This window comes from Engraulis encrasicolus, chromosome 8 (assembly GCF_034702125.1).
Source record: "Engraulis encrasicolus isolate BLACKSEA-1 chromosome 8, IST_EnEncr_1.0, whole genome shotgun sequence".
Lineage (NCBI taxonomy): Eukaryota > Metazoa > Chordata > Actinopteri > Clupeiformes > Engraulidae > Engraulis > Engraulis encrasicolus.
Window position 1 is genome coordinate 25,565,040 of NC_085864.1, and position 26,253 is coordinate 25,591,292.

Consider the following 26,253-nt stretch of genomic DNA (forward strand, 5'->3'; position numbering starts at 1 on the left):
CGCACGCACGCACACTGATACTTTGAGTAGAAGTATTCTTTCTCTTCCTCTTTCCATGTGTCCTTATGCTGATACCCCTTGGTCTCAATTCTTCAGTGAATCAGACAGTTGGCATATTATGACAATAGACAATTGTGTAGTAGGCTATTGTGTTGAACTACTCTTCACATAAATATGGGGCAGGCTGTGTTCTGTCACCAGCTTTCAATTTGAATTTTGGTCATTGTCCAAGTCCGCTCTCTGTCGGACAATGGACATCTCAAGCAAAGTATTGCTGTGTGTGTGTGTGTGTGTGTGTGTGTGTGTGTGTGTGTGTGTGTGTGTGTGTGTGTGTGTGTGTGTGTATGTGCGGTGTGTGTGTGTGTATGTGCGGTGTGTGTGTGTGTGTGTGTGTGTGAGTGTGTGTGTGCGCATGTGTGTGTGTGTGTGCGTGTGCGTGTGTGTGTGTGTGTGTGTGTGTGTGTGTGTGTGTGTGTGTGTGTGTGTGTGTGTGTGTGTGTGTGTGCATGTGTGTGTGTACGTGTGTACGTGTGTGTGTGTGTGTGTGCGCGCGCACGCGTGTGTGTGCGCGTGCGCATGTGTGTGCGTGCGTGTGTGTGCGCTCGCGTGTGCGCGTGTGTCTGTGTGTGCGCGCGTGCGTGTGTGAGGGAGTATACAGGAGATGTATAGAGAAGTATACTTTCATATTTTTCATATACTATTCATTTCATATCTTTCATATTTTCACTCTGTTTTTTCTGTGTGTGTGTGTGGGTGTGCGTGCGTGTGTGCGTGCTTGCGTGCGTGCGTGCGCGCGCTTGCGTGCGTGTCTGTCTGTGTGTCTTTGTCTGTGTCTGTGTCTGTGTGTATCTGTGTGTGTGTGAGAGAGCTAGTGCGCGTGTGCAAGTTTAGCAGAGCCCCCACAGTAATTAGTCTGATGGGGCTCCAGTCCTCACCAGGGACGTCCCTTGAGCCTTTGCCACCCAAATGAAGGGGTGTCACATGAACTCCTCCTTTGTTTCACATTGTAAGCACTTTGTGAGTCCAATCCACCAGAAAACAACTTCATGGTAACCTTTGCTGACTGCAATCTGCAACAAGCATGATAATCTACTTGTAGTGGTGCTCAAACTACGCGAGACATCTCTGGTGGTACTTAGAAGAATTAATTTTTTGTGCATTGATTTGAAGGCTGATCAAGTTGTTGCAGTTGAAAATGTCTCTTTGGTTGAATTGTATGAATCTGAAAACATAATGCAGAATAATACTAGGCAAGCAAGAAATTTAAAAACAAACTTGCACCGAATGTGACAGTAGCTGTTGATGCCATTATGAACCTCTCCTGTATGGACTGGCAAAAGTGAATATGGAAGGCCTTTACGGCGACATTCTAAAGTTGGTTGTCAAGGTGGTACTCGGAGAGCTCAATATTTTCTCAGGTTGTACTTCACACAAAAAGTTTGAGAACCACTGTAAACTAGTAGCCTCCCTTGTGTCAATAGAATGCCTTGTGTAAGTGTAACAGAGTGTGGCGTGGAACGTTAGTAAACCTCCCTCCCGAAGCCTCATGCTCGCTCAGTGGTATCGTGCTGTACCTCCCATGCCCGAATTGATGCGTTGACTAGGAGGTGGCAGGTTTGAGCCCCGGGTGGCGGACTACACAGGAACACCTCAGTTCCATAATCCCAATGGAAAACTGGTTTAACCCATTGTGTCCTGGAGCAACATATACGCTGCATTCAGGTTCTTGAGATTTGAGCTGTTTTATTAAAAATATGGATATGTTAGAGCTGAATGAACACTTTCTAGTGAAAAGGTTGTAGCTTTTAAATGCAATTAGTTCATGTTTTTATGTGCTTCCGAGGCTGAGATATTTAGGTTTTAATAGGGAGAGGACACCTTTTCCCAAAAAGGGCTTAGGCTAAATGGGTTAATGGTGGACTTGCTTACTGTATCTGCATTCAGCAACAGTGCTTTGCTAGCGAGTTTATTCCTAGCATAGCGATGGTTCCTGTTGCTGCAGGTATTTCACAATAGCAGCAGCAGGGACCACCACGGGAGTGCTAAATGGATGCATGTATTGAGAAATGCAAAGGCCTCAGTGTTAATTAGCAGGTGTGTGTGTGTGTGTGTGTGCGTGCGTGTGTGTGTGCGTGTGTGCAGTGTGTGTGTGTGGTGGGGGCAATTCTTGCTGAGTGTTCAGATGATGGGAGCTGTTTTGCTTACCTTTTCTTTTCGCCGGTGCTGTTCAATGGCCGCCGTCTTTAGCGCCTTGCTCCTTAGTAAGCATTTCTTGCGGCGCTTCATTTATCACACTTTATTCAGGGGGAACAACATGAATGCGGGCGGGAGGGGCCGAGTTTCCCCCCTGAACAAATACGTCAAGACCTCCGACCCAGTACGCACACCTGAGCTGGGAGCCAAATGCAGGCTGGAGGGGGGGGGAGTAAGGCACTTTAATTACTCCTCCCACCAAACCCTCCTCTGCCTTCCTGAGGGACATGCAAAGATGCTGAATAGGTGAAAAGAGAGACACTACACGCCACCCCACCCCACACCACCTCCCCACCCTACACACACACACACACACACACTCTTTTCTTCTCTTTTGTAGCCCCTTAATGCACACCGTACCTCCAGTGGCACACTGTAATAGACATTGCAAAGTTAACTACCATAGAGATGGTCCATAGTATTACAATACTATGACATAATATAGGGCCTTTAGTAATGCACTACGACTTGGCCATTGCCATTCTGGTAACAGCAAATTAATAATGCCGTGTCTTAACACGTTAAAGATATTCATTGGTCTTTTTGACTTTATTTACGATAGTATAGTGAAGATGATGACAGGAAGCAAGCGGGGAGAGAGAGATGAGGAAGGGTCGGAAAAGGACCTGGGCTGGGAACCGAACCCAGGTCAGCCGCATAGTAGTCGAGTGCTCTACCGTTAGGTCACGATAGGGCCTTTTCTTCTCTTTTTTAGGCTGTTTTCTCTGTTGTTGCTCTCAGCCCTCCACCCCTCCACCCCTCCACCCATCCCCTTCCTCCACCCATCCCCTTCCTCCACAGCAATAATTCCAAGACGCTATAGACTTTATTGTCAGTGCACAAGTCGCTCATGAATAATCTAAGGATATTGTTCCCCTGCGGTATCATGGTGCTTGGTGATAGCTAGCACCACCGTTTGCCAGTGACAGCTTTGGCTGGGCCCAGGACAAAGGCACCTGAAAGGGACCCCCAGCACAATAGATGCAATGTAATAAGGACCCAATTCTGGGCCCTCTCTCTCCCTGGGTCCGGGACAACGGACCCCTTTGCCGCCCCATTTTTGGAAATATGCTTATTTTACACCTCCCCTAGAGTTAAATAATAGGCTTTTACTGTTCTATACTTTCAACCGTTCTCTGGGTATGGCGATGCAAATTTTACCTCCAAGCTAGCAGTTAACATTGAGTAGGACATAGGACTCAATGATAACTGCTAGCATGGAGGTAAAATGTGCACTGCCATACTCAGAGAACGGTTGAAAGTACAGGAGAAAGGTAAAACTCAACTATTTAACTCAAGAGGAGGTTTAATATGAGCTTATTTCCAAAAATGGGACAGTATCACTTTAAGATGGGGATGTTGTGTTGTAGTGCAGTGTAGGGGCTGGCGTGTTGTGTTCAGGGCTGAGATGCGTTCATGTTTACAAGACAAATAGCTCCAATCGCTGCCAGGGCTCGGCTCTGCTCTCGGCTCTGCTCTCGACTCTGTTCTTCATGAAGCTGCACACTCTGAGGTGCCTGACATGGCAAATGAGACGCACATACACATACACATGCACATACCACATACACAACCACATCAAATGAACCATGCCACAGAACTAAGTCATTTAAACAGAATCGTAATACACACTGTAGATAATGAATAATGCAAAAATAATAAAGTGTGTGAGAATTATACATTATGCATACTGCCACATAATCCTAAAATGCAACATAGTTACTTTGCACACACCAACATGCACAGACAAACACACACAGACACACTCAAACACATGCACACAGACACACACACACACACTCACACACGCACACGCACGCACACACACGTACGTACACACACACAAACGCACACTCACGCCATACCATACCATACCATACCATACCATGTGACCACAGGAATGGCCGTCATGCCCTTTCCTGTCCAGTCTGGCATGTTGCCTTCTTCCAGGGAAGCTGAGAGAGCAGGACAAAGGGGTTAGTCATCCCAGGCCCAGGGAGAAAGGGGGCCCATGAAAAATTACATAGTCCTCATTACATTGTATGCATCAAGTTTGTTGGGGCCCTTTCACAGGATTTGTCCTGGGCCTGGCCAAAGCTGTTAGTGGCCTTGCCTTCCTCCATCCTGACATCCTTTTACCTCGCCCTGCCCCGTCCCAAAACCACCCACCCGGCCCAGCTCATTATATACCTTCTGTCTCCTCTGGCTCAGGACCAGCTCTCCCCCCTCCCTCTTAGTGCTTGGCTCCCCCCCGCCCTTCATTCCCATTCCTTGTGCTATTACCTCTCATTGCTCAATAAATATAGCTGCTATCTCAAGAGCCCAATTAACACTGATCGAGTTGGACCAACACTCTTAATTGTCGAATTAACACTGTGTCCTGTTCCCGTTCCCAGTGGTATTACCACACACATGGCACAGTAAATATCACAGTAATATTATTACACTTAGAAAGCCCAATTAACTCTCTTCGAGTTGGTCCCACACTCTCAATTGTCAAATTAACACTGCACCCTGTTCCCATTCCCAATTCTATTACCACACACATGGCACATTAAATATCACAGTAATTATCTCAACATTCAGAGAGCCCAATTAACACTCTTCAAGTTGGTCCCACACTGTAAGTGTTGAATAAACCTTGTGCCCTGTTCCCAGTCCCAGGGCTATTACCACACTCATGGCACAGTAAATGTAACAGTATTATTTCAACACTTAGAGAGTGTGGAACCAACTCATAGATTGTTATTTGAGCTCTCTAAGTGTTGAGTCAACACTGACTGCGCCCTGTTCCCAGTCCTAGAGCTATTACCACACACTTGGCAGGGTTAAAGGAGAATTTCGGCCAGTTTGGATGCATATCCCATCTTGGGTGGACCAAGGGAAAAGGATGCAAGGGGAAACCGCGAGAAATTTTCATGCGTGCTGCGCAAAGTTGTTCAATTGTGGCGTTTTCGGGTTAAAGCCTGGCCCGTCGGGCAGACTTTTGACCTGTTTTAAAGCCCTTACGTGGCTCCTGGAAGGAGCGCACATTCGCTCATCCAGTTATTGTACAGAAGCGAGAGACAAGAGGCGCTTGTCGTAATATTACTGTTTGATATTTTGAGATGGCTCCTTCGTTGGGGTCTGGTGGTTCAATTGAAGAGTTTGGTGGCCATGGTTGTCTCTCGCTTCTGTATAATAACTGGATGAGCGAATGTGCGCTCCTTCCAGGAGTCATGTGACAGCGTGACGTCACAAAACTGCGCTTCACTAGTGAGAAATCAATCTGCGAGAAAACAACAACACAGGACATGGAAATGTGTGAATTAGGTTCCTTTGGCTCGTCTTTGGTGGACAAAAATGAAATAGATTACTATGAAGTATCACTTCGGCGAACCATTTTGTGGATGTAGTTGTACGGCGGAAGCTGAGAGAGGTAGGTGCGCCACTTTTCAAAACTCCGATTGTATCGTTCCTGTGCCAGCTAATGGTACTGTAAACCACCAGATTTACTTGTAATGACACACACACCACGGCCAAAGCGTTCAAAAGTGTTTTAATACAAGCTAAGGGCTTTAAAACAGGTCAAAAGTCTGCCCGACGGGCCAGGCTTTAACCGAAAACGCCGCAATTGAACAACTTTGCGCAGCACGCATGAAAATGTCTCGCGGTTTTCCCTTGCATCCTTTTCCCTTGGTCCACCCAAGATGGGATATGCATCCAAACTGGCCGAAATTCTCCTTTAATGCAGCCGCTCACTGAGTGTGTTGGCAATCTGTCCCGAGTTCATCCCCTCAGCTTCCCCCCACCCCCACCCTCATCTCCTCTCCAACCAACTCAGTGCCCTGGGACCAGGAGGTGGTTCTCCCATGCCGAGCATCAGGGCCACTCACAGCTTTAGCCCGGGTCCGGGACAAAGGGATCTTAAAGGTCCCCCTCCTCATCTTATTACATACAATGTAATGGGCACCCAATTCTGCCCCGACCCCCTCTCTCCCTGGGCCCGGGACAACTGACCCCTTTGTCCTCTGCTGTCCGCTTCCTGTGTGTGCAGAGCATCTTGGAAAAGCTCGGAGGCCCAATTTAATCATCCCCACCGGCTGCCCATCCTAAACACCCCATTAAACACCTTCAGCGGCTGATGGTAATCTAATAATCTCCAAGATGGATAGTGATGTGGCGGGGGGTTGGTAAGATGGGCACTCTTCTGGGAAAAACAAGCAAGGAGTCCCACTGTACTGTAGTGTTTGCCTGGTTACCACCAGACCTAATCACAAGTGAGCTTTCACATCGGAACGATTGTGCAAAGCAGCATGGGATTTCCCAGGCTACTGTGCTGTACCGTATGTGTTATCTGGAAACCGGCGGTGAGTGTCAACCTTGGAATATGATTTTTTACAGCCTCAGACGACAGGTTTACTGGGAGGGCGCCTGGTCTTTATACTGCATTAAAGTAACACCCCAGGAGTGAATAATGTGATTTCTCGTTTCGTTTCACGCCCATGAATGACCTATAAAGCATGTCTTGCCTGCTGCTTTCAACACCTATAATCAGAGCTCGAGTTGTAGGGGGATGGAGGGGATGCCATCACCCCTACAATGAAAATGGTCTAAAATCATCCCCCTCTTAAACAGGCCTGCCCTTTTCACATTTTGTGTTAAAATTGCACTTTTAAGAACTGCATTTTCAAAGTGTTTTCAGGGGAGAAACCCCAGAACCCCCAATAATCACTAACCATCTCTGACCATGCCCCCTGGTTTAATTTTACAGCTCGATCTCTGCCTGTAACCCAGCACTACGCCATCTCCACTAGTCTGGCGACGCCATCCTATGTAGTCCTTTCGCCCAGGCTACATCACCACCTCCACCCCCCCATCCCACAACACCACCATCACCACCAATAGGCATACAGTACCTCCCTGGAAATAATGTCCACGCTTTCCGTTGAAAAGCTGCAGAACAGAGTTCAAATCCTCAGAAAACAGTCTAGCTGGATCTTTAAAAAGCCTCCAGAATGCCCCTTGGACCCACTGTCAGGGGTCTCCTAGGCGAACACTTTCTACACGGAACACAGCGAAAACTCCTAATTGAAAGGAGCATATAAGGTCACTTTACCAGAATTGTGGTGTACATGGTGTGTCCGTGCTAGAGGTAGGGAGAGAGAGAGAGAGGGAGAGGGAGTGAGAGAGGGAGAGAGAGAGAGGGAGAGAGAGAGGGAGAGAGAGAGAGAGAGAGAGAGAGAGAGAGAGAGAGAGAGAGAGAGAGAGAGAGAGAGACAGAGAGAGGAGAGAGGAGAGAAAGAGAGAGGGGGAGAAAGAGATATGACACACGAGAGTCATGTAGGTGTGTACAGCAACAGAGAGAGAGAGAGAGAGAGAGAGAGAGAGAGAGAGAGAGAGAGAGAGAGAAGGGATGTGACACATGGGAGTCATGTCAGCATGTACTGCAGCATATCGGCATGTTTCTCTCCAGAGTCGGTCTCTCATGTTATTTGAAGGCCTATTTGGGTTAACATTTAATGAATGATCTCGTTTCACACAAATATCATAGAGCAGTAGAAGTGGGTTACTTTTCCTATTTGCCTGCTGTCACCAGCATACAGTATTTATATGCAATTTCACCCAGAGTATATATTCTCATCTATTACTCCTAAGTTGTTTGATATGTTTTAGGCTTAGAATGAGGCTCTGTGGATCGATCTTCTGCATGACTTGTGTGAGATGTGTAGATATGGCATATAGCCTACATTTATATGATTAGGCATCATTTACAGTTTCCCATGTCAGTGAAAAGGATATTGACTAATGATATCACTAAGAGCTATTCACTCTGAATGACTCTGTGAAGAGAGTATTCATTACAATGCTCACCCAGTCCAGGACAGTGCACATGGTTCACAATCACATCAGTCGATATGCCAGTCTCAGTTCCTTAGACTGTGCACAGATAGATTGTGTGCAACGAATGTGTGCAGCCATTCAAACCCCACGCGTGCGCACGCACGCACGCACGCACGCACGCACACACACACACACACACACACACACACACACACACACACAGAAAAAAACAGAGTGAAAATATGAAAGATATGAATAGTATATGAAAATATGAAAGTACTTCTCCTGTATACTTCTCCAGACTCCCCCCAGGCGGCCCTCAGGCAAGCAGCACTCGAGGATGATTTGACAGGATCCCCAGGTGAAAAACCCATATACTTAAAGTGTACTTTTTTTGACCGTACTTAGTACAAAGTGTACTATTTTCGGCGATTTAAAGTGCGCTTCATTGCACTATTAGTGCGCTGAAGCACTACTAAAGCAGTACTTCAGCACACTTGCAGCACACTGAGGATGCTAAATTGGCACCGCTTTTGGACAACTTTAAGTGCACTACAAGCATACTTTTGGAAGTATGCTCCAAACACGCTTTTCATGCATTCGTATGGCATTAATAGTGTGCTTGAGTACACTTCTATAACATTTTATTGTTACTAGAAGTACAATAAAAGTATATTAACTTCATGCTTCTTTGGACTACATTGGAACATTTTAAATATGTAAAAAGTATATCATATTAAGTATTGTAAATATATAACAGGTATGCTTGAAGTATATTTACAGTACACTCCCAAGTACAACGAATAATATAAATGTAATACTACAATCCATGCTGGTTCTCAGAGCTTGTACATTACACAAATCCACAAGTCACAGTAGTGATACAGTATGCAGGCCTAGCACGACTGACAGTTACAATCATTGCATTGTTACAGAGATTTCAGGTACACATTTCACTTTATTTAATTTTTGTTCCACCTTCCTATAGTTGATCATTTGAATTGATCACGAATGGTGACCTTTGATTCTTTGTTTCAACAACTAGTTCCAACTTACCTCTCAACATGACATTGTGGGAAGTGTGAGTCTATATATACCAGAACATATACGTGACCATCATAATGACGGTGGGAACATGGCCATTTTTTGTGTACCACTTTAAAATGTTAAAACTCCTACAATAAATGCAGAATATAACAATGAGTAATATTTTCATGCAAACCAAAGATATTCCTTAGAGGTAAATGGATTTCTGTTTGAGAAATTTAGCTCCAAGAAGTGCATTGCATGATGGTACATGCATGATGATGCATGATGGGTAAATGCACTTTGTGTAAGCACACTTTGAATATATTTGGATGAAGCACAATCATGGTGCACTTAGAAAAAGTATACTTCCAATATGTTAAAGTGATTTACTTTAAAGCGCACTATAGAAAATCACACTTCGAAGTCACTTGGGTGAAGTATAATCAAAGTGCACTTAAAAAAAGTGCAATTACAATATGTTATTTTAAAATACACTTTTAGTAAGTTCACTATTAGAACACTATTAGTATATTCCTCTAAATACACTTTAGCCAAACATCTTCTAAGTGCACTTTATGTATGGTTCGCAAAGTGTACTTTCTTTGAGAGCAACTTAATTACATCTGATTTTAAGTACACTTTAAATAAGCATATTGTAAACATACTTTTTCTTAGCACAAAAAGTGTGAGTGCGCTTTTAACATGCTAAGTACACTTCAGTCGTGCTTTTATTGTACTAAATTGAACCACTTTTTCACCTGGGTCAGTCTGAACTGAGGGACTCATACCGACTTACTGTTACTCAGCGCAGCACAGACTCAGCACAGACAAATCATTTGGAGATCAAACAGAGATGCTCCCAGCACAGAGGAGACTTGATCCATTTCAGCACACTAAAAACGTTTCCAATCCTCTCCTTAACTCTGTCCCCATCTCTCTATCTCTCTCTTCATCTCTGCGTATCTCTGTATTGCTTTTTGCCTCTCTTTCAGTCTTTCTCTGCACCCCATTTCTCTCTGGCACTCTCACACGCACACACACACGTGGACACACACACACATGGACACACGCACGCACGCACGCACGCATGCATGCATGCACGCACGAACGCACGCACGCGCACACACATGCACACACACACTCACACACACACGCCTAAGTGAAGGGCTTAATGATAGCCCACAGGGTAATGTAAAAGCTAGAGAAAAGAAATAGGCCTATATATCAGCAACTTGGCACCACACATTCCCTGTCTCTTATGTCCTATCTCTCTCTATTTCCCCCATTCTGTCCTCCTCTTTCTCCCCTGACAAAAAAAATTACAGTACAACACAGCATGCAATTACTGTAAATCAGACAGAATGCTATGAAGTGTATGACGTGACGTGAATGCTTCTATGCCCATTTCTTTTTAGACATCCCTCTAAACCAGTGTTTCCCAACCAGGGGTACGTGTACCACTAGGGGTACGCAAGCTCACTGCAGGGGGTGCTTGGAAAAAAAATATTTTAACTAATGCATGGAGCATAGTCACACTGCAATAGAGAAAGTGATCTAAAACATGAGTTTGGGGGTACTCATGGCACAACGAAACGGCTTAAGGGGTACATGACACAAAAAAGGTTGGGAAACACTGCTCTAAACATCCCTCTTCTTGACTATGATAAAAAAAAAAAATGCCATTCCAGCTGAACATGATGTAAAATCAGAGCGCTCCTTGGTCCGATTTCTTTTTTACTAACATGAAGGGAAAAAACCCTGTTCTTGCCCCATGAATGCACACCATTTTTTTTCTGAGCGTGTGTAAATGTGACTAATGGTTTGCACGGGGGTGTTATGTTACTGTAAACGGCGACACATTTGACAGTACAGGGACATGAACGTGAGCCCCCAAGCGTCACACAGGAGCGAGACGTCACCCCCCCCCACACACACACACACACACACACACACTTTCCTTTCCTTTCCTTTCTTTTCTTTTCCTTCCCTTTCCTTTCCAGCTCAGCTGAGCAGAACTTATGTTTTAGAGATGCACACAGCAGAGGAGAGGAGAGCAGAGCAGAGCAGAGCGGAGTGGAGCAGAGCAGAGGGGGCAGTGTGAATTATGAAACATGTGTGGCTTTCCTCCCCAGTGGTTAAGCTCACCTTCCTCACCTACAGTACAGTACAGTCCCACTGCGGCGCCCGCCTGCCCGCCTGCCTGTCTACATGGCTGGCTATCACGCAGACTGAGGAGCAAAGGTGTACAGTCAACGCAAGACAAGGCAATTTTATTTATACAGCGCATTGCATACATAAATGCAATTCAATGTGCTTTACAGAAGTTACTGTATATAAAATAAAGTCAATAAATTGAATAAAATAAATACAGTGAAATGAAATAAAAAAAATAAGTACAAGGCATGGCATGGTGAAAATAGAATAAAAGGGAGTAAAGATAAAAGCAAGAAATAAGAAGAAAAGACAAATGAAAAAGGCAAATAAAAATATAAATCACATGTCTTAAGTACATTGATATTCCCTGTTTGCTCATCATCATACAGTGCTATAAATGCCTGTGCTGTCTATTTCATTCCAACTTTGAAACAAAGTAGCCAAGTGTAACGGAAGCCAACTAGCAGAGTGTGGCGTGGAACAATGTTTCCCAACCTTTTTTGTCTTGTGTACCCCCTAAGCCTTTTTGTCATACCATGAGGACCCCCTCACTCATGCTCTATATCCCAAAGTGACTAGGCTCCATACATTTTTTCATTTTTCCAAGTACCCCCTGCAATGTGCTCGCGTACCCCTAGTGGTACACGTACCCCTGGTTGGGAAACACTGGCGTGGAACATAGTAAACCTCCCTCCCGAAGCCTCATACAGTATCGGTAGCGCTGGGCTATCAGACTGGTCCTTTAGTCCAGCGGTATCGTGCGGTGACTCCCAGTGGCATGGCGGTGAGTTGTGACCCAGAGGGGGACGAACTGCACAGTAATAGTTCGGGTTACACAAGCACTCGTACAGCCTTATAATGCACACCATTCCACCAGTCGCTGTGTGTGTCTGTGTATATCCATCATCAGGCACCAAATACTTTAAACTTGCATCTCAAGGGACGTAACACAAATTCACACTCAAATGCACACCACACACACATGTGACCCGTGAAACATCTGCTGGATAATTTCCTTAAAAAATGAAAGAAACTTAACAAAACTGAAAAACGGCTACCTCTTGCTGTATAGCTGCATCACAATGCTTACAGCATACCGATTTCAGAGGACAAAATACTGTAAAAAAAAGTGAATGGTAAATGGTGTATCTGCAGCAGATAGGAATATGTATGAATGGTTCTTCTGTCTGCACTGCGTGCGTGCGTGTGCATCTTTTCAAACCCTTTTTTTGCTGAGCACCGCAGTATTCCACCTCATCCCTGCTTCTCTTGCCAACAGCATATTCCTATTCTCACCGCTACAGGTCTGCAAGCTAATAGAAGCGTTATGCCTCTGCACTGCCTAGTCATCCATCAGCCATTTTAGGTTATCAGGGGGACAACGGCACCTAATTATCCCAGAGAAGAAAGCCCAGTTAGATAAGGTTGATGTTCTTTCAGGAATACTGTGCTGTGCTGCTTGATCCCGGCCAGCAAAACAGGGGGGGGGGGTGAGATCAATAATGGAATTCAGCCAACAAAGACCCATTAATGAAACAGAAGACACTACTGCAGAGTCTCTGAGAATGCAAGACATGGGCAATAGAATATTATTTGTGTTTTGGCAAGAAAGTCAGAGGTTATTTCCGTTTGTGGATGTACGGAGAGGATTGAATGAATCTGACGCAACACATTCCCGCAGACTCCGGATGTCAAAGGCTGCTCAACCTTGAAGGTAACAGGAACTTGATTGAAATTTGTGCTGAGGCTTTCAACACCACAAGAAATCACGGCCTATTTATCAACACATCATATCATCCTTTCCCCCTCGGAGCACCAGCGTCTGTCTGTCGCTGCAGTGTGATGCTCGCTCATTTGAAAAGAATTTCAAAGCAGAGAAAACTGAGGTTGCGGCAGAGTTCAGCGTTCTCACTGTCTGTGTTCTGTCCTCCCCGACTTATCTCTTCTGGACTGCTCTGTCCTTTTCTCTCTGTTTTTATTTTCTGCCTCTCTTCCCAAGCGCTCTTCTGCCCTCTCTTTACCTCTCCTCACCTTTCTTTTCTCCGTACTTTCTCTCGTCTACTGCCGTTCTGCACCCTCCTTTCTTCACTTTGCCTTTTCTGTTCCTCTCTCTCCCTTTCCTCCTCTCTTCTCCTCTCCTCTCCTCTCCATGCATCTCCTTTCCTCTCCACACATCTCCTCTCCTCTCCTCTCCTCTCCTCTCCTCTCCACGCATCACCTCTCCTCTCCTCCTCTCTCCTCTTCTCTCCTCTCCTCTCCTCACCACACATCTCCTCTCCTCTCCACGCATCTCCCCTCCTCTCCTCTCTTCTCTCCTCTCCTCCTCTCCTTTCCTCTCCTCCCCTCTCCTCTCTTCACTCTTTTCTCAAGGCTGCAGGAATCCAGCGAAAATGTTTCAACCAGTGCCCTGTGGCGCATTGTATCCACCCACTCGTGGTGATTGAGTCTCTCTCTCCGTCTCTCTCCCTGTCTGCCAGTCTCTCCCATTCTTTCTCTCTCTCTCTCTCTCTCTCTCTCTCTCCCCGTCTCTCTCCCTGTCTCTCTCTCTCTCTCTCTCTCTCTCTCTCTCTCTCTCTCTCTCTCTCTCTCTCTCTCTCTCTCTGAGGACCAGTAGCACCACTACGGCTTCAGCGTTACACCCACGGCTTCCGGAGTTGCCGCGGAAACTATGAGGGTTGCATGGGGGCCATCATCATCACTCCGCCTATTGGTGCTATTATGTGGGAGATTAGTGGCACTGATGCCTCCAGCCTCCAGCCTCGTCTGACGGCTGCTGTGTGTGTGTGTGTGTGTGTGTGTGTGTGTGTGTGTGTGTGTGTGTGTGTGTATGCGTGCAGGGCCGGTTCTAGCTTATTTGGCGCCCTAGGCGAGTTTGAGTTCTGGCGCCCCCTCCGCCCCGCCCCTTTTTTATACCTTACAGAACACAAGAGTAATACCGGTAGTAAGCTTAACTAAATAGCATCAAGAACAATAACTGTTTTGCATCAAATGGATTTCTGGTTCTTTTGGACAGCCGACCAACACATCAGATTGAGTCGCATGAAAGTACCTTCACTGTGTGGTGTCTTGGATGTAATGGTGGTGGTGCCCCCAACCCCAGATGAGAGGGAGGTTATCAATGTGTTTGAATTGTAAAATGGAATTGAAATGCCAAGAGAATGGTACAGTACATTTGCATGTCAAATGCATGTGTAGACAATAGGCCTACCAAGGAGGTCTGCATTGATAGCCTATCTACACTACAGCATCACAAAGCATGGCAGCATAACAATTTTAATAAGCTACACATTTGTGCTGTCTATGATTCCAAACCAATTTCATTTCTGTACTGGAAATAGTGGTGCATTTGTGAGTAGGAGAATGAGAAGGGGGCTATCTATGTGTTTGAACTGGAGGGACAGGGTGAGAGAAAGGGAGAAAAGCTGTCACGCTTTTGAATTTCATAATATACAAAATATAGTAAATAGCCTCACTTGTCTGCAATACTACATCACTCAGCATGAAAACATGCTGTGCATGGTTCTGTTACATGATTAATGTAGGCCTATATGTCATTCTGGTCTGGAAACAATGTTTTTTTTAAGCTTACAACAAGCAGGTAATTCATTCAAGTGGGTGGAAGGAGATATGGCAGCTAAACTTGTTTTAAACATGGCACCAGTCTTACTTTACATTGCTTGTCAACCTAAGCAAGTATTATGATGTCAGGTGGGTGTTAGTGAGTAGGCTACTAACAGCTACTTAGGCCTAACTGGATTTCATTGCTTGGCATACTTGGCTAATGTTAGCATGCTAACTAGCGATTTCTCATATCAAAAGCAAAGCTCTTTTTCCCTCTAATTCCAAACAGTAGCCTCATAACTATTAGGCTTTACATTATCACAAACGGTTGCTGATTAAATCACATACTTCCAAAACACCCTCTGCAACTCCTGCATCATGCAATGACTGGTTTAATGAGAACATAACAATTCTCCACCCAGCAGAGCAGCATTGCTGTTCGCGCTTTCCCTCTGTCTCTCGAATGAGTCTCCAAATTGAAAATAGATCGCACGCTGTCACTCGTCCCGCCCCCTTTCTCAGGACTGTCTGTTTATTGGTTCACAGACTTCCCAGAGACAGTTGAAAGCGATATTACTATTGGCTGAGGGGCGCTTTGCCGTGAGGAGCGCTTTCGCCACGCTTTGTTGATTGCGACTTCATAAAAAAACCTCCATATCGCAAAAATACGCATCGGAGAGCGCCATTTCGGCGCTCCTTCTTCACATTGCGCTCTAGGCGACCGCCTAGCCTGCCTATGCTTATAACCGGCCCTGTGTGTGTGTGTGTGTGTGTGTGTGTGTGTGTGTGTGTGTGTGTGTGTGTGTGTGTGTGTGTGTGTGTGTGTGTGTGTGTGTGTGTGTGTGTGTGTGTGTGTTGCGGGGTTGGGGGTGTAGTACTGAATGGTGATGGGGCGGGGGCCAGGGGGCGGGGGATGCTGTGGTGAAAAGGTTTAGGTTACTTTGCACTATGCACCATTGGAGACATGCAGCTTTATTGAGTGTGGCACTGCCCTTTCTTCTTGTATGTGAAACAGGATGTATAAGATCCCTAAGCCTAAAGCCTGATTTAGACTGCTCCTTCAGTTGCAGGACACATACAGTCAGGGCCGGTTATAAGCATAGGCCGGCTAGGCGGTCGCCTAGAGCGCAATGTGAAGAAGGAGCGCCGAAATGGCGCTCTCCGATGCGTAATTTTGCGATATGGAGGGTTTTTTTATGAAGTCGCAATCAACAAAGCGTGGCGAAAGCGCTCCTCACGGCAAAGCGCCCCTCAGCCAATAGTAATATCGCTTTCAACGGTCTCTGGGAAGTCTGTGAACCAATAAACAGACAGTCCTGAGAAAGGGGGCGGGACGAGTGACAGCGTCCGATCTATTTTGAATTTGGAGACTCATTCGAGAGACAGAGGGCAAGCACGAACAGCAATGCTGCTCTGCTGGGTGGAGAATTGTTATGTTCTCATTAAACCAGTCATTGCATGATGCAGGAGTTGCAGAGGGTGTTTTGGAAGTATGTGATTTAATCAGCAACCGTTTGTGATAATGTAAAGCCTAATAGTTATGAGGCTACTGTTTGGAATTAGAGGGAAAAAGAGCTTTGCTTTTGATCTGAGAAATCGCTAGTTAGCATGGTAACATTAGCCAAGTATGCCAAGCAATGAAATCCAGTAAAGTAGCTGTTAGTAGCTTACTCACTAACACCCACCTGACATCATAATACTTGCTTAGGTTGACAAGCAATGTTAAGTAAGACTGGTGCCATGTTTAAAACAATTTTAGCTGCCATATCTCCTTCCATCCACTTGAATGAATTACCTGCTTGTTGTAAGCTTTAAAAAAAAACATTGTTTCCAGACCAGAATGACATATAGGCCTACATTAATCATGTAACAGAACCATGCACAGCATGTTTTCATGCTGAGTGATGTAGTATTGCAGACAAGTGAGGCTATTTACTCTATTTTGTATATTATGAAATTCAAAAGCGTGACAGCTTTTCTCCCTTTCTCTCACCCTGTCCCTCCAGTTCAAACACATAGATAGCCCCCTTCTCATTCTCCTACTCACAAATGCACCACTATTTCCAGTACAGAAATGAAATTGGTTTGGAATCATAGACAGCACAAATGTGTGGCTTATTAAAATTGTTATGCTGCCATGCTTTGTGATGCTGTAGGTAGTGTGGATAGGCTATCAATGTAGACCTCCTTGGTAGGCCTATAATTGTCTACACATGCATTTGACATGCAAATGTACTGTACCACTCTCCTGGCATTTCAATTCCATTTTACAATTCAAACACATTGATAACCTCCCTCTCATCTGGGGTTGGGGGCACCACCACCATTACATCCAAGACACCACACAGTGAAGGTACTTTCATGCGACTCAATCTGATGTGTTGGTCGGCTGTCCAAAAGAACCAGAAATCCATTTGATGCAAAACAGTTATTGTTCTTGATGCTATTTAGTTAAGCTTACTACCGGTATTACTCTTGTGTTCTGTAAGGTATAAAAAAGAGGGGGGGGCGCCAGAACTCAAACTCGCCTAGGGCGCCAAATAAGCCAGAACCGGCCCTGCGTACAGTCAGCGGGGGGTGGCGGCAGATGAAGTACCCAAACAGCCACCACGCCCCCCTCTTTTAGTGCTGAAACGACCCCTTCCAGCGATCAACGTACATTTCTCCCAGGCTGAATTGTCCGTGATCTGCCGCTGCACCCACTGCATCCAACCCCCACCGCGCTGACAATACGTTGCCTGCAACTGAAGGAGGAGTCTAAACATACCTTAAGTCTATGGAAAAGCATGCAAAATGCCTGACTGTGTCTGGTGCACATCTGGTTGTCCACCATTATAATCTCATACTAGCCATTCACAAGACCCATGAATGCTTGTACACCGTCAGCAAAGTTTAATGTGTTGTATGCGATGACTGTAAATTAAGTAGGCCTACAATTACCATTCAGCAAAAGATAAGGGCTGTTGAGAGGCGTTCAAAGGTTTTATTACACATTGATGATTCAAGCTCTTGGGCTCTAAAAACCCTTCGATGCTGTATGTGTATGAGGTCATTGTTTTCTACACACGAGTTTAGTGGCTATATGAACTTACTGTATGTTACTCACCAAGGCATTTAAAGACATCTAATGTGCTGTGAAAATGATGTGTCATGGATTATTTACAGGCAGTGCTTGTGTCAGGACTATCAAGTAAAGACGGCCCTCTTCTATCAGCTCTTTGAAGATCGGCAATTCCCCCACGGCATCCTCATGATTTACACTCACACGCTGGAAGGGAGAACATGACTGCAGTCTTTTTTTTAACGTTTTTTTTTTTCGAATTTATTTGATAGGACAGTGTGAGAGGTGGACAGTAAGGGGTGGGGTCGGCAAAGGACCCGGGCTGGGAATCAAACCCGGGTTAGCCGCATGGCAGGCGAGTGCCCTAGCGTTTGCCCACGGCAGGGCCCATGACTGCAGTCTTGTGTTGTACTGTGCTGTAACAATCATTAGAAAGTCAAGTCAATGCAGAACATTGTCCTCATTTCACATCTTTTATCATATTATAATCTCTCTCTCTCTCTCTCTCTCTCAAACCCGTGAGTGTAACTGTAACTTGCAAATGATACAGTCCCACAACTCTCTGCATTGTCTGGGTCATCATGTAATGTGAGATACTCCTTCTACTCGTGCTCCCAGGGAATCAACATGACCCAGAGTAGGAGTTGCTATGTGGGTGTATTCTTTGCAAGTCTGAATGAGCACCGTGACTGACAAACACTGTCTTGTGTGGTATATTCACTGCAAGATATTGGATATTGGCTGACACAGCAGCAGTCATGGGTAAGCGGCGGACTTGTAGCCCAAAGGTTGCCAGTTTGACGCCCGACCCGCCAGGTTGGTGGGGGGAGTAATTCACCAGCGCTCTCCCCCATCGTCCTCCATGATTGAGGTACCCTGAGCATGGTACCGTCCCGCCTCACTGCTCCATTTTGGGCGTCATTGGTGGCTGCCCCCTTGCGTGGGTGAGGCATAAATGCAGTTTTGTTCTGTGCAGTGTGTATAGTCTAGTGCACTTGTGTGCTGTGGAGTGCTGTGTCACAATGACAATGGGAGTTGGAGTTTCCCAGTCGGACTTTCACTTTTTATTTCACTTTCATAAACCTCAATCTACAACTAACTGCATTGCAGTGTTACCGGTAGGCTATGTGCCGCAGTACAGCTGTGGACCAGGAATAACCACAGAGAGGATTTCATTGAACCACATCATAGCATCCACACTCCGATTTCCTGTATTGTATCTTGAAAAGCATCCATCTTTTGCTGTGTGCACCGGGGGTAAATTCCAGGCTGATAGGACTGCTATTACCTCCAGCGGGACCTTAAATCTACACATTTCAAGGCACCATCACCACCCCATGTTAGATTGAAGTGGAGACTTGGCCCCTTTTGACACTGGATGTGTGTGTGGTGGTCGTGGTGGTGGTGGTGGTGGGGGGGTATTGCCATGGCTGGATTGGCCATAGGGCACACAGGGCATTTGCCCGGTGGACTGTTAATGATTTTGGCCAGGGGTGCATTTCTGGAAAGCGTAGTTGTTAGCAGTTAGCAACTTGGGCAGTTGCCAATGGGAAATTGCATTGCAACCATCAAAGTACCTAACGTAGTTAGCAACTACGCTTTCGAGAAATGTAGGGGTCTGGTCTTGGCTGAAAAAAGCTGGAAAAGCCGGCCTGTTTTTTTTGGCCCCAGGCCAGCCCTGGGGGTTGGTGTGTGTGTGTTTCCTTCCCCTCTCTGGAGCCGTGGCGGTTTTCATATTGCTCCTCTAATAGCCTCTCATCTGGATCACACCCACTTTGGCCTTGGCCTCGGAGTGACAGTTTCCATTTCACACATCTCTGATCTCCTGGGGTCTCCTGCTGCTACGTATACTAGCCCACTGCAGCTGCAGCCAGCGAGCAGCTCTGAGCTGAGCGGAGCGGAGACCAGCAGCCACGTCTGATCTCACCATGATGAGCAGGAAATGTAGTGTAGTGTTGATGTGAGCTATACCCGTCGAGCTAAGGTAGCAAGCCAGTACAACGGACTACAAGAGGTGCCTCTAGTGGTTATAGCTTTAGGTTATAAGACTGTTGTAAATTTGCTGGTAGCAGTCTGTTTGTTACAACCAAGTTGTAATGTATTGGCTAAAGACTATAATGTGATGGTTGTACTGATTCAATAAAGTAAGTCTATGAGTCTCAGAGCCTGTGTTACAACTTTTTTTGTCACCAAAATGGTAATGACCAAGTTTTAATTGGTTACTATCGGTCTCTGCATTGTCATAGCAATGTTGATGTAGTAGAGTGTGTTCAGCAAAGAGTGAATAGGCCTGTCGATGGGTCCATCTGCAGTAAGAGGCTACGACTGTTGGACATTTGCTGGTACCAGACTGGCAATGACCAAGTTGTAATGTATTGGCTAAAGACTGTAATCTGTTATTAGCACTATTTTATTAAAATAAGTCTATATTTAATGATTATCACAGCATTCCAGTGGCAGAGCAGTGCGCGTTATGAGGCTAACCAGCCTATGTGTAGCTCCTCTCGACAAAGCAGACCATCTCGACAGAACACCTTCCGCATTCCATTCCCCTGCTTGCTTTTACATCACACAAAGGCCAAACTAGCTCTGACATGAGCCGCGTGGAAGAGGGAAAAAAGGACTTTGAGGCTGAGCCCTGAGCACTGAGGCTTCTTTGGCGTCCTGTAATCTTTTCATTCTTGCCGTCTTGGTCTCCTCCTCCTGCTGCAGCAGTTTTCCCCTCCTCTCATCTCGTCTCGTGCCTCCTGCAATATTCTTCTAAAGGTTGCGCTAAATAAAAACGAACAGGAAAGGTCATGTCGGTGTAGCTGTGTGCAGACTTAACAGAATTCAGCTCGAGACCTTTTCATCTCCACCAATATGTGCCTAGCTAGTTCCTCCCCTCTAGTCCACACCATCGATTGCTATCGTCAGCATGTGTTGCACCGGTGGTTGGTAGCAGAGCCACAGGGAGGAGGAAATGGTATATGTACTTCATACCCATACAGGGTTGGACTGCTAATCTGGCATACAGGGCATTTTCCTGGTCGGCCTATAATCCTCAGGGGTATAATGTTGTTGTTTTTCTTTTACACTGGCCCATTGGGGTGGCTCGTTGGTCCATATACAGTGGACTGAACTAATCATAAAAGGGGGGCTGTGTGAACGTAGCCTGATTATTATCGACTTCCTAATCTCTTCAAGACTTGGTCTGACCAAGAGCATAACAATAAATACGGCATGGTTGACCCGCCTCCCTAGGCTTGCTACTGGCTTCCGACAAAGTGGGTGGAGTTCCCGACTTTTCCGGAGATCAGAAACGATATTTACATTGCTCTTGGCCTGACTAGAAGCAACGTTGAATGTGTTGCGTCAGTAAGAGGCCATGGCCTGGCTAGTGTGAACGGTCTGGTATATGCCAAAAATGCCTGAGTTGTTTTCTAATCCCAGTCCAGCCCTGTGTCCGTATGGTTCCTCATCTCTTGGTTGCTCTGTTGCCAAGCTTAGACAAACGGAGTTCAAGCGAGAAGTAGCCTAGCGAGAAGTAACCTAGGGTTAACTTAGGAATCTGGGGTTGACAAAACCTGGCCATCTTGACTGGTGGTAACCTGTTGTGTACGAGGCTTATTTAGAGTTGATTTGTCTACCCAGAGTTGCCTAAACCTGAGTATCTCTGTGTTCTCGTACATGGCCAATGAGAAAGAGGTTATGATCATCAATCATTTCTGGAGCGCATTGAACTGAAATGCTGAAAATTAAATTGGAATGCTGAAAATTATTTCAGCACATTCACATTGTGTATCCTACCAGCACAATCACCAAACATAACGTAATTTCTCTCTTCATTGGTTGACTAAACACTGTAGTTGCCCAGTGTTTCTCTAGTCTATTATCCACAAATGAATGTGTGTGCTGTTGTATTTAATGGGAGCAACAGTCATTTGTCAACTGTCATTCTAGCCAACAAAGACAACAAAGTCTGAAAATGAGGGCCATGCACTGACGCCTGCTCTGCTCCATCTGTAATAATGAACCATTTGAGAAACATGATATGCATGATTAGAACATAATTAAGTATTTGAATTCTCACTACAATGTTACAAATATTTTCTATGGGAGCTGTAGAAGGTTTGAGTGAAAGTCCTCGCTCCTCTAAGGGTTAATGACAGTCAATTCTTTTTTTAAAGTATTTTTGGGGGCTTTGTGGCCTTTATTATGACAGGACAGTATGAAATGAGACAGGAAACAATTGTGTGAGAGAGAGAGATGGGGTAGGGCTAGGAAATGACCCCGGCCGGACTTGAACCCGGGTCCCCATGGGCATGCAAGCCCAAATGTGCGGGGCTTAGCGCACTGCATCACAGCGCCCCTAATGACAGTCATTTCACACAGCAAAAATTACAGTGTAGGGATGAAACTGATTTAATCACCAGCCGTTTCCTTTTTTCTTGAAAGCGAAATGCTGAAGTAGATACTCCTGTTAGCCTGTGTTATGAAAGAAAGACGTGTTATCTTTTTTAAATCGAAGATAAAAGAGAGCACAGCTGGGGTAGATGATAAGGAGCCAAATCTCTCTCTTGTGCCCTGCAATTTATCTTGCAAAGACAGTGGATTAGTATGAACATCTCATGTCAAAACACTTATATAAAAGCAATTCTTGGATTCAATTCAATTCAATTCAGTTCTTTATTTCAGACCCAGGGGATCCATTTCACATAGGCAAAGAAAACATAACAACACAGTAAAAATATTTATTTTTATTTTTTTTAAAGAAAGAAAAAATACGAAAAGACAGTTCAATTCAATGTTCAATTCAGATATCTATGTGTAACACTTACACAAACTTCTGCTGTGGGCTGTTTCTAGGGCACAGTCACACCAACAGTTATGTTACTTAGTGGACTGCTGTGCACCCCTGTGCAGCAAACATAATATCTAGCATGCAGAAATATGAACATAGTCTTATACATTTAGCTGAATGAAATGAAAAGCATTTGCCAAGACTTCCAGAAGGCTGATTTGACCCTGAAGTATATACTACACCCCCACCTCACAAACACACACACACACACACACACACACACACACACACACACACACACACACACACACACACACACACACACACACACACACACACACCTCTCCTTCCCCCAAAGCCAGAATATCTTAGCATGTCACTTTCTTGTCTCACACGCTACCTCGTTACCTCCCACTCTTGTTATCATCTCACATGTGCTATTCTGCTGTGTGCCAGGTGTGGGTGGCAGTGTTGCCAGATTGGGCGGTTTCCCACCCAATTGGGCTGCTTAAGATGGCTGTCTGCGGGTAAAAATGGCATTTAGCAGAAAAAAAACGCTCAATTTCTGGCCATAGAAATCAATAGAATTGGGCGGGATTTAGCGCTTCCAGGCAGGGTTTGAGCATTTTTTGGGGTGAAAATCATCAGTCTCATCTGGCAACCTTGGTGGGAGGGATTAGCAGTACATGCTAAGCGGGTGGTTTGTGCAGTGCACGCCACATCAGATGGAGCCAGGTGCACTGTAGCGTGACGGACTTGACAGCGAGATGCGATGCGGCAAAGCTGTACTGTAGCTCCCGTATACTGCCAGCAAACGACTGCTCTGCTCTTCCTCCTCCGAGCATAGAGAGAGAGAGGAGAGAGAGACAGAGAGAGAGAGAGGGAGAGAGGGGAGAGAGAGAGAGCGAGAGAAAGAGAGAGGGAGAGAAAGAGATATGACACACGAGAGTCATGTAGGTGTGTACTGCGACAGAGAGAGAGAGAGAGAGAGAGAGATAGGGAGAGAGAGAGAGAGAGAGAGAGAGGGAGAGAGAGAGGGAGAGAGACAGAGATAGAGAGCGAGAGAGCGAGAGAGGAGAGAGACACAGGGAGAGAGAGAGGGAGAGAAAGAGAGAGGGGGAGAAAGAGATATGACACACGAGAGTCATGTAGGTGTGTACAGCAACAGAGAGAGAGAGAGAGAGAGAGAGAGAGAGAGGGAGAGAGAGAGAGGGAGAGAGAGAGAGGGAGAGAGAGAGAGAGAGAGAGAGAGAGAGAGAAAGAGAAAGGATGTGACACATGGGAGTCATGTCGGTGTGTACTGCAGCATATCGGTATCATGTCTCTCTATAATAAAACATCACCTGTGTATAAAGTGCTGAAAGGGGACAAATAAGGCCTAGCAAGACAGAAACGAACAGCTGGAGAGAATTTGACTGAAACACCAAGCAAATGATTGCGTGCGCACGTGTGTGTGTAGGACTGGGTACCGAAATTCGGTTCCTTAATGGAATTGAATGAAAGGCTAAGGTTCTACTTGGCATCGAAAAGTGCCTTGGCTGTCGGTTCCACATTTCGGTTCCTAGATGTCCATCACGTCAGTTATCATTTCGCATTTATAACCCCAGAACGTTAACGCAGTCAGAACGGCAGTCGCTTCTGGCAAAAAATCTGGTAACATTAATTGTGATCATTCGGGCTTGCAGAGACTGCTGGTAGGCTACAACCCCCTTTTAAACAGGTCGTCAAATCATCTATGGATACTAACGCTGTTACGAGAGAAACTACCATCAGCCCATCTTTAATTTGTGTAGGTTTACCGAGAAGAGTAGCCTATTTCTAGCGTTTGTAGACGGCAAATAATTCAAACTTTGTCTTCGACACAGCCACTGCGAGCCAAGAAACAGCAAGAGGTGTGCAAACGAAGCATTCCATCATTCTCACGCAGATGGTTACATCGGCGTATGAGGAAAGTAAAAGTCGGCAACACTGTTCACTCCACCATGAATCATCAAACAGTGTTAGGAACCTTTTCCCTTTAGTGGTGGGTGCGCGCATTCTCTGACTTTTTGGATTACACCGTGAATCATTGCAAAGTTTAAATTTCATGTCAATAAAATGTAAACTCATATCAGAAGCATCAGGTGAGCTCAGTCACTTTTGGCCGCGAGAGACTTTCTTTGTGCCACGGAAGGCAGTAACGTGGATTATTGAAACTGAAGACTTGATTTCTTCTATGTGGACATTTTTTTCCGTTTGGTAGCCTATAATTACGGACCATGCAAAGAACTCGCCCAGTGCTTCACTGCTTGCGTAACAAGCTATAGCCAAGTCGCCTCCGCCCGTTCCCCAAATCCGCCCGCCTACTTATAGGCCTAAGTGATGATAGTTAATTATGTATCCACTGTTTAAGTCAGGAATGGATATCGACATGATACGGAGTTTGTATGCATACAATTTGAAACGGTGATGACATTTAAAACTGAGTCAAACGGCCATAAACAGCATTGTAATGAAGGGTGTCGTAACGGCAGCATGAAGGTGGAACTTTAATTTCACGACGACATTCTGGCTAAAAACTCGCCCTGGCTGCTTCCCTGTTTCGCTTTAGGACTACAAGTGTGAACGAAATAAGCAAAACAGCATGAAGGAATAACAGTAGGCTAACGGAAATACCGACGTGACCTGAAATCAAGCGGGCGGAATTGGGAGCCTTTCGCCGGCGAATTGTGCTGAAACTAGATTTTGGACATGCTGGACGTTATCTCCAAATTACGATAGAAAGGGCCACCAATGTTAGTTAATATTGCTCATTACCTCATCTACACAGTTGCCGCTATCCAAAAATATACGATAGCATAATCAAATAGTATTTGAAATAGTGACATTATCACGTTCACAGTGAAGTGATCAGTGAAGTGGGCGGAATTTGGCGACCTTACTTGTTTTAAAAGTGTTTGCAAGAACAGCATACCTGTTAGCTACAAAAAACTGCAAAATTGCCTGATTTTAAGACAAAAGTTGGAAAAGTTTCAACAGGCCAAATCCTGACAGTCAACGGGACGGCAGTGACAGGTCAGACAGTACACCATGCTTTTCCATTTAACAGTCCCTGCGCGAGGCCAAAATCCCCTCACACAGGGCATGTTTTAAAAGGAGCGTGTGCAGCGTAAAAAATGAAATATGAGTTTCTCCTTGTTGTTTTGCCACTCAAGTTGTCTGGGGCTGATGCAAAACTTCATGCTGGTTCAGTTTGTAATCAGGTAAATTCGCACGATTGTCTGTGCGATTGCCATGAACATCGACTGTATGACTGTGACCTGATGCTCCGATGCAAAGATGCACGACCCACGAAATGGATAGGGTTGGATTTAGATTGTAGTTCTCAATTTAAAATAAATTCCCGGTAACTTCAACTGGATAATGAGGTAGGCTCGGTGGTCGTTTGAGATTTTTAAACATTTCGTTCAGTGTTTATAAATTAGGAACCGAAAATGGCACCGTTTGGAACCGGCATTGAAACGTAGGTTCTGGAACCGGAACCGAAACCGAAAAATTCTGATCGGTACTCAGCCCTATGTGTGTGTGTGTGTGTGTGTGTGTGTGTGTG

General features: G+C 45.3%; 1 protein-coding gene across 1 annotated transcript in view; it reads left to right on the plus strand.

The window, feature by feature from the left end:
* kcnab1a (potassium voltage-gated channel subfamily A regulatory beta subunit 1a) overlaps window positions 1-26,253 on the plus strand; it is a 157,162-nt gene that overhangs the window by 76,744 nt on the left and 54,165 nt on the right. The gene's annotated exons all lie outside the window — the stretch shown is intronic.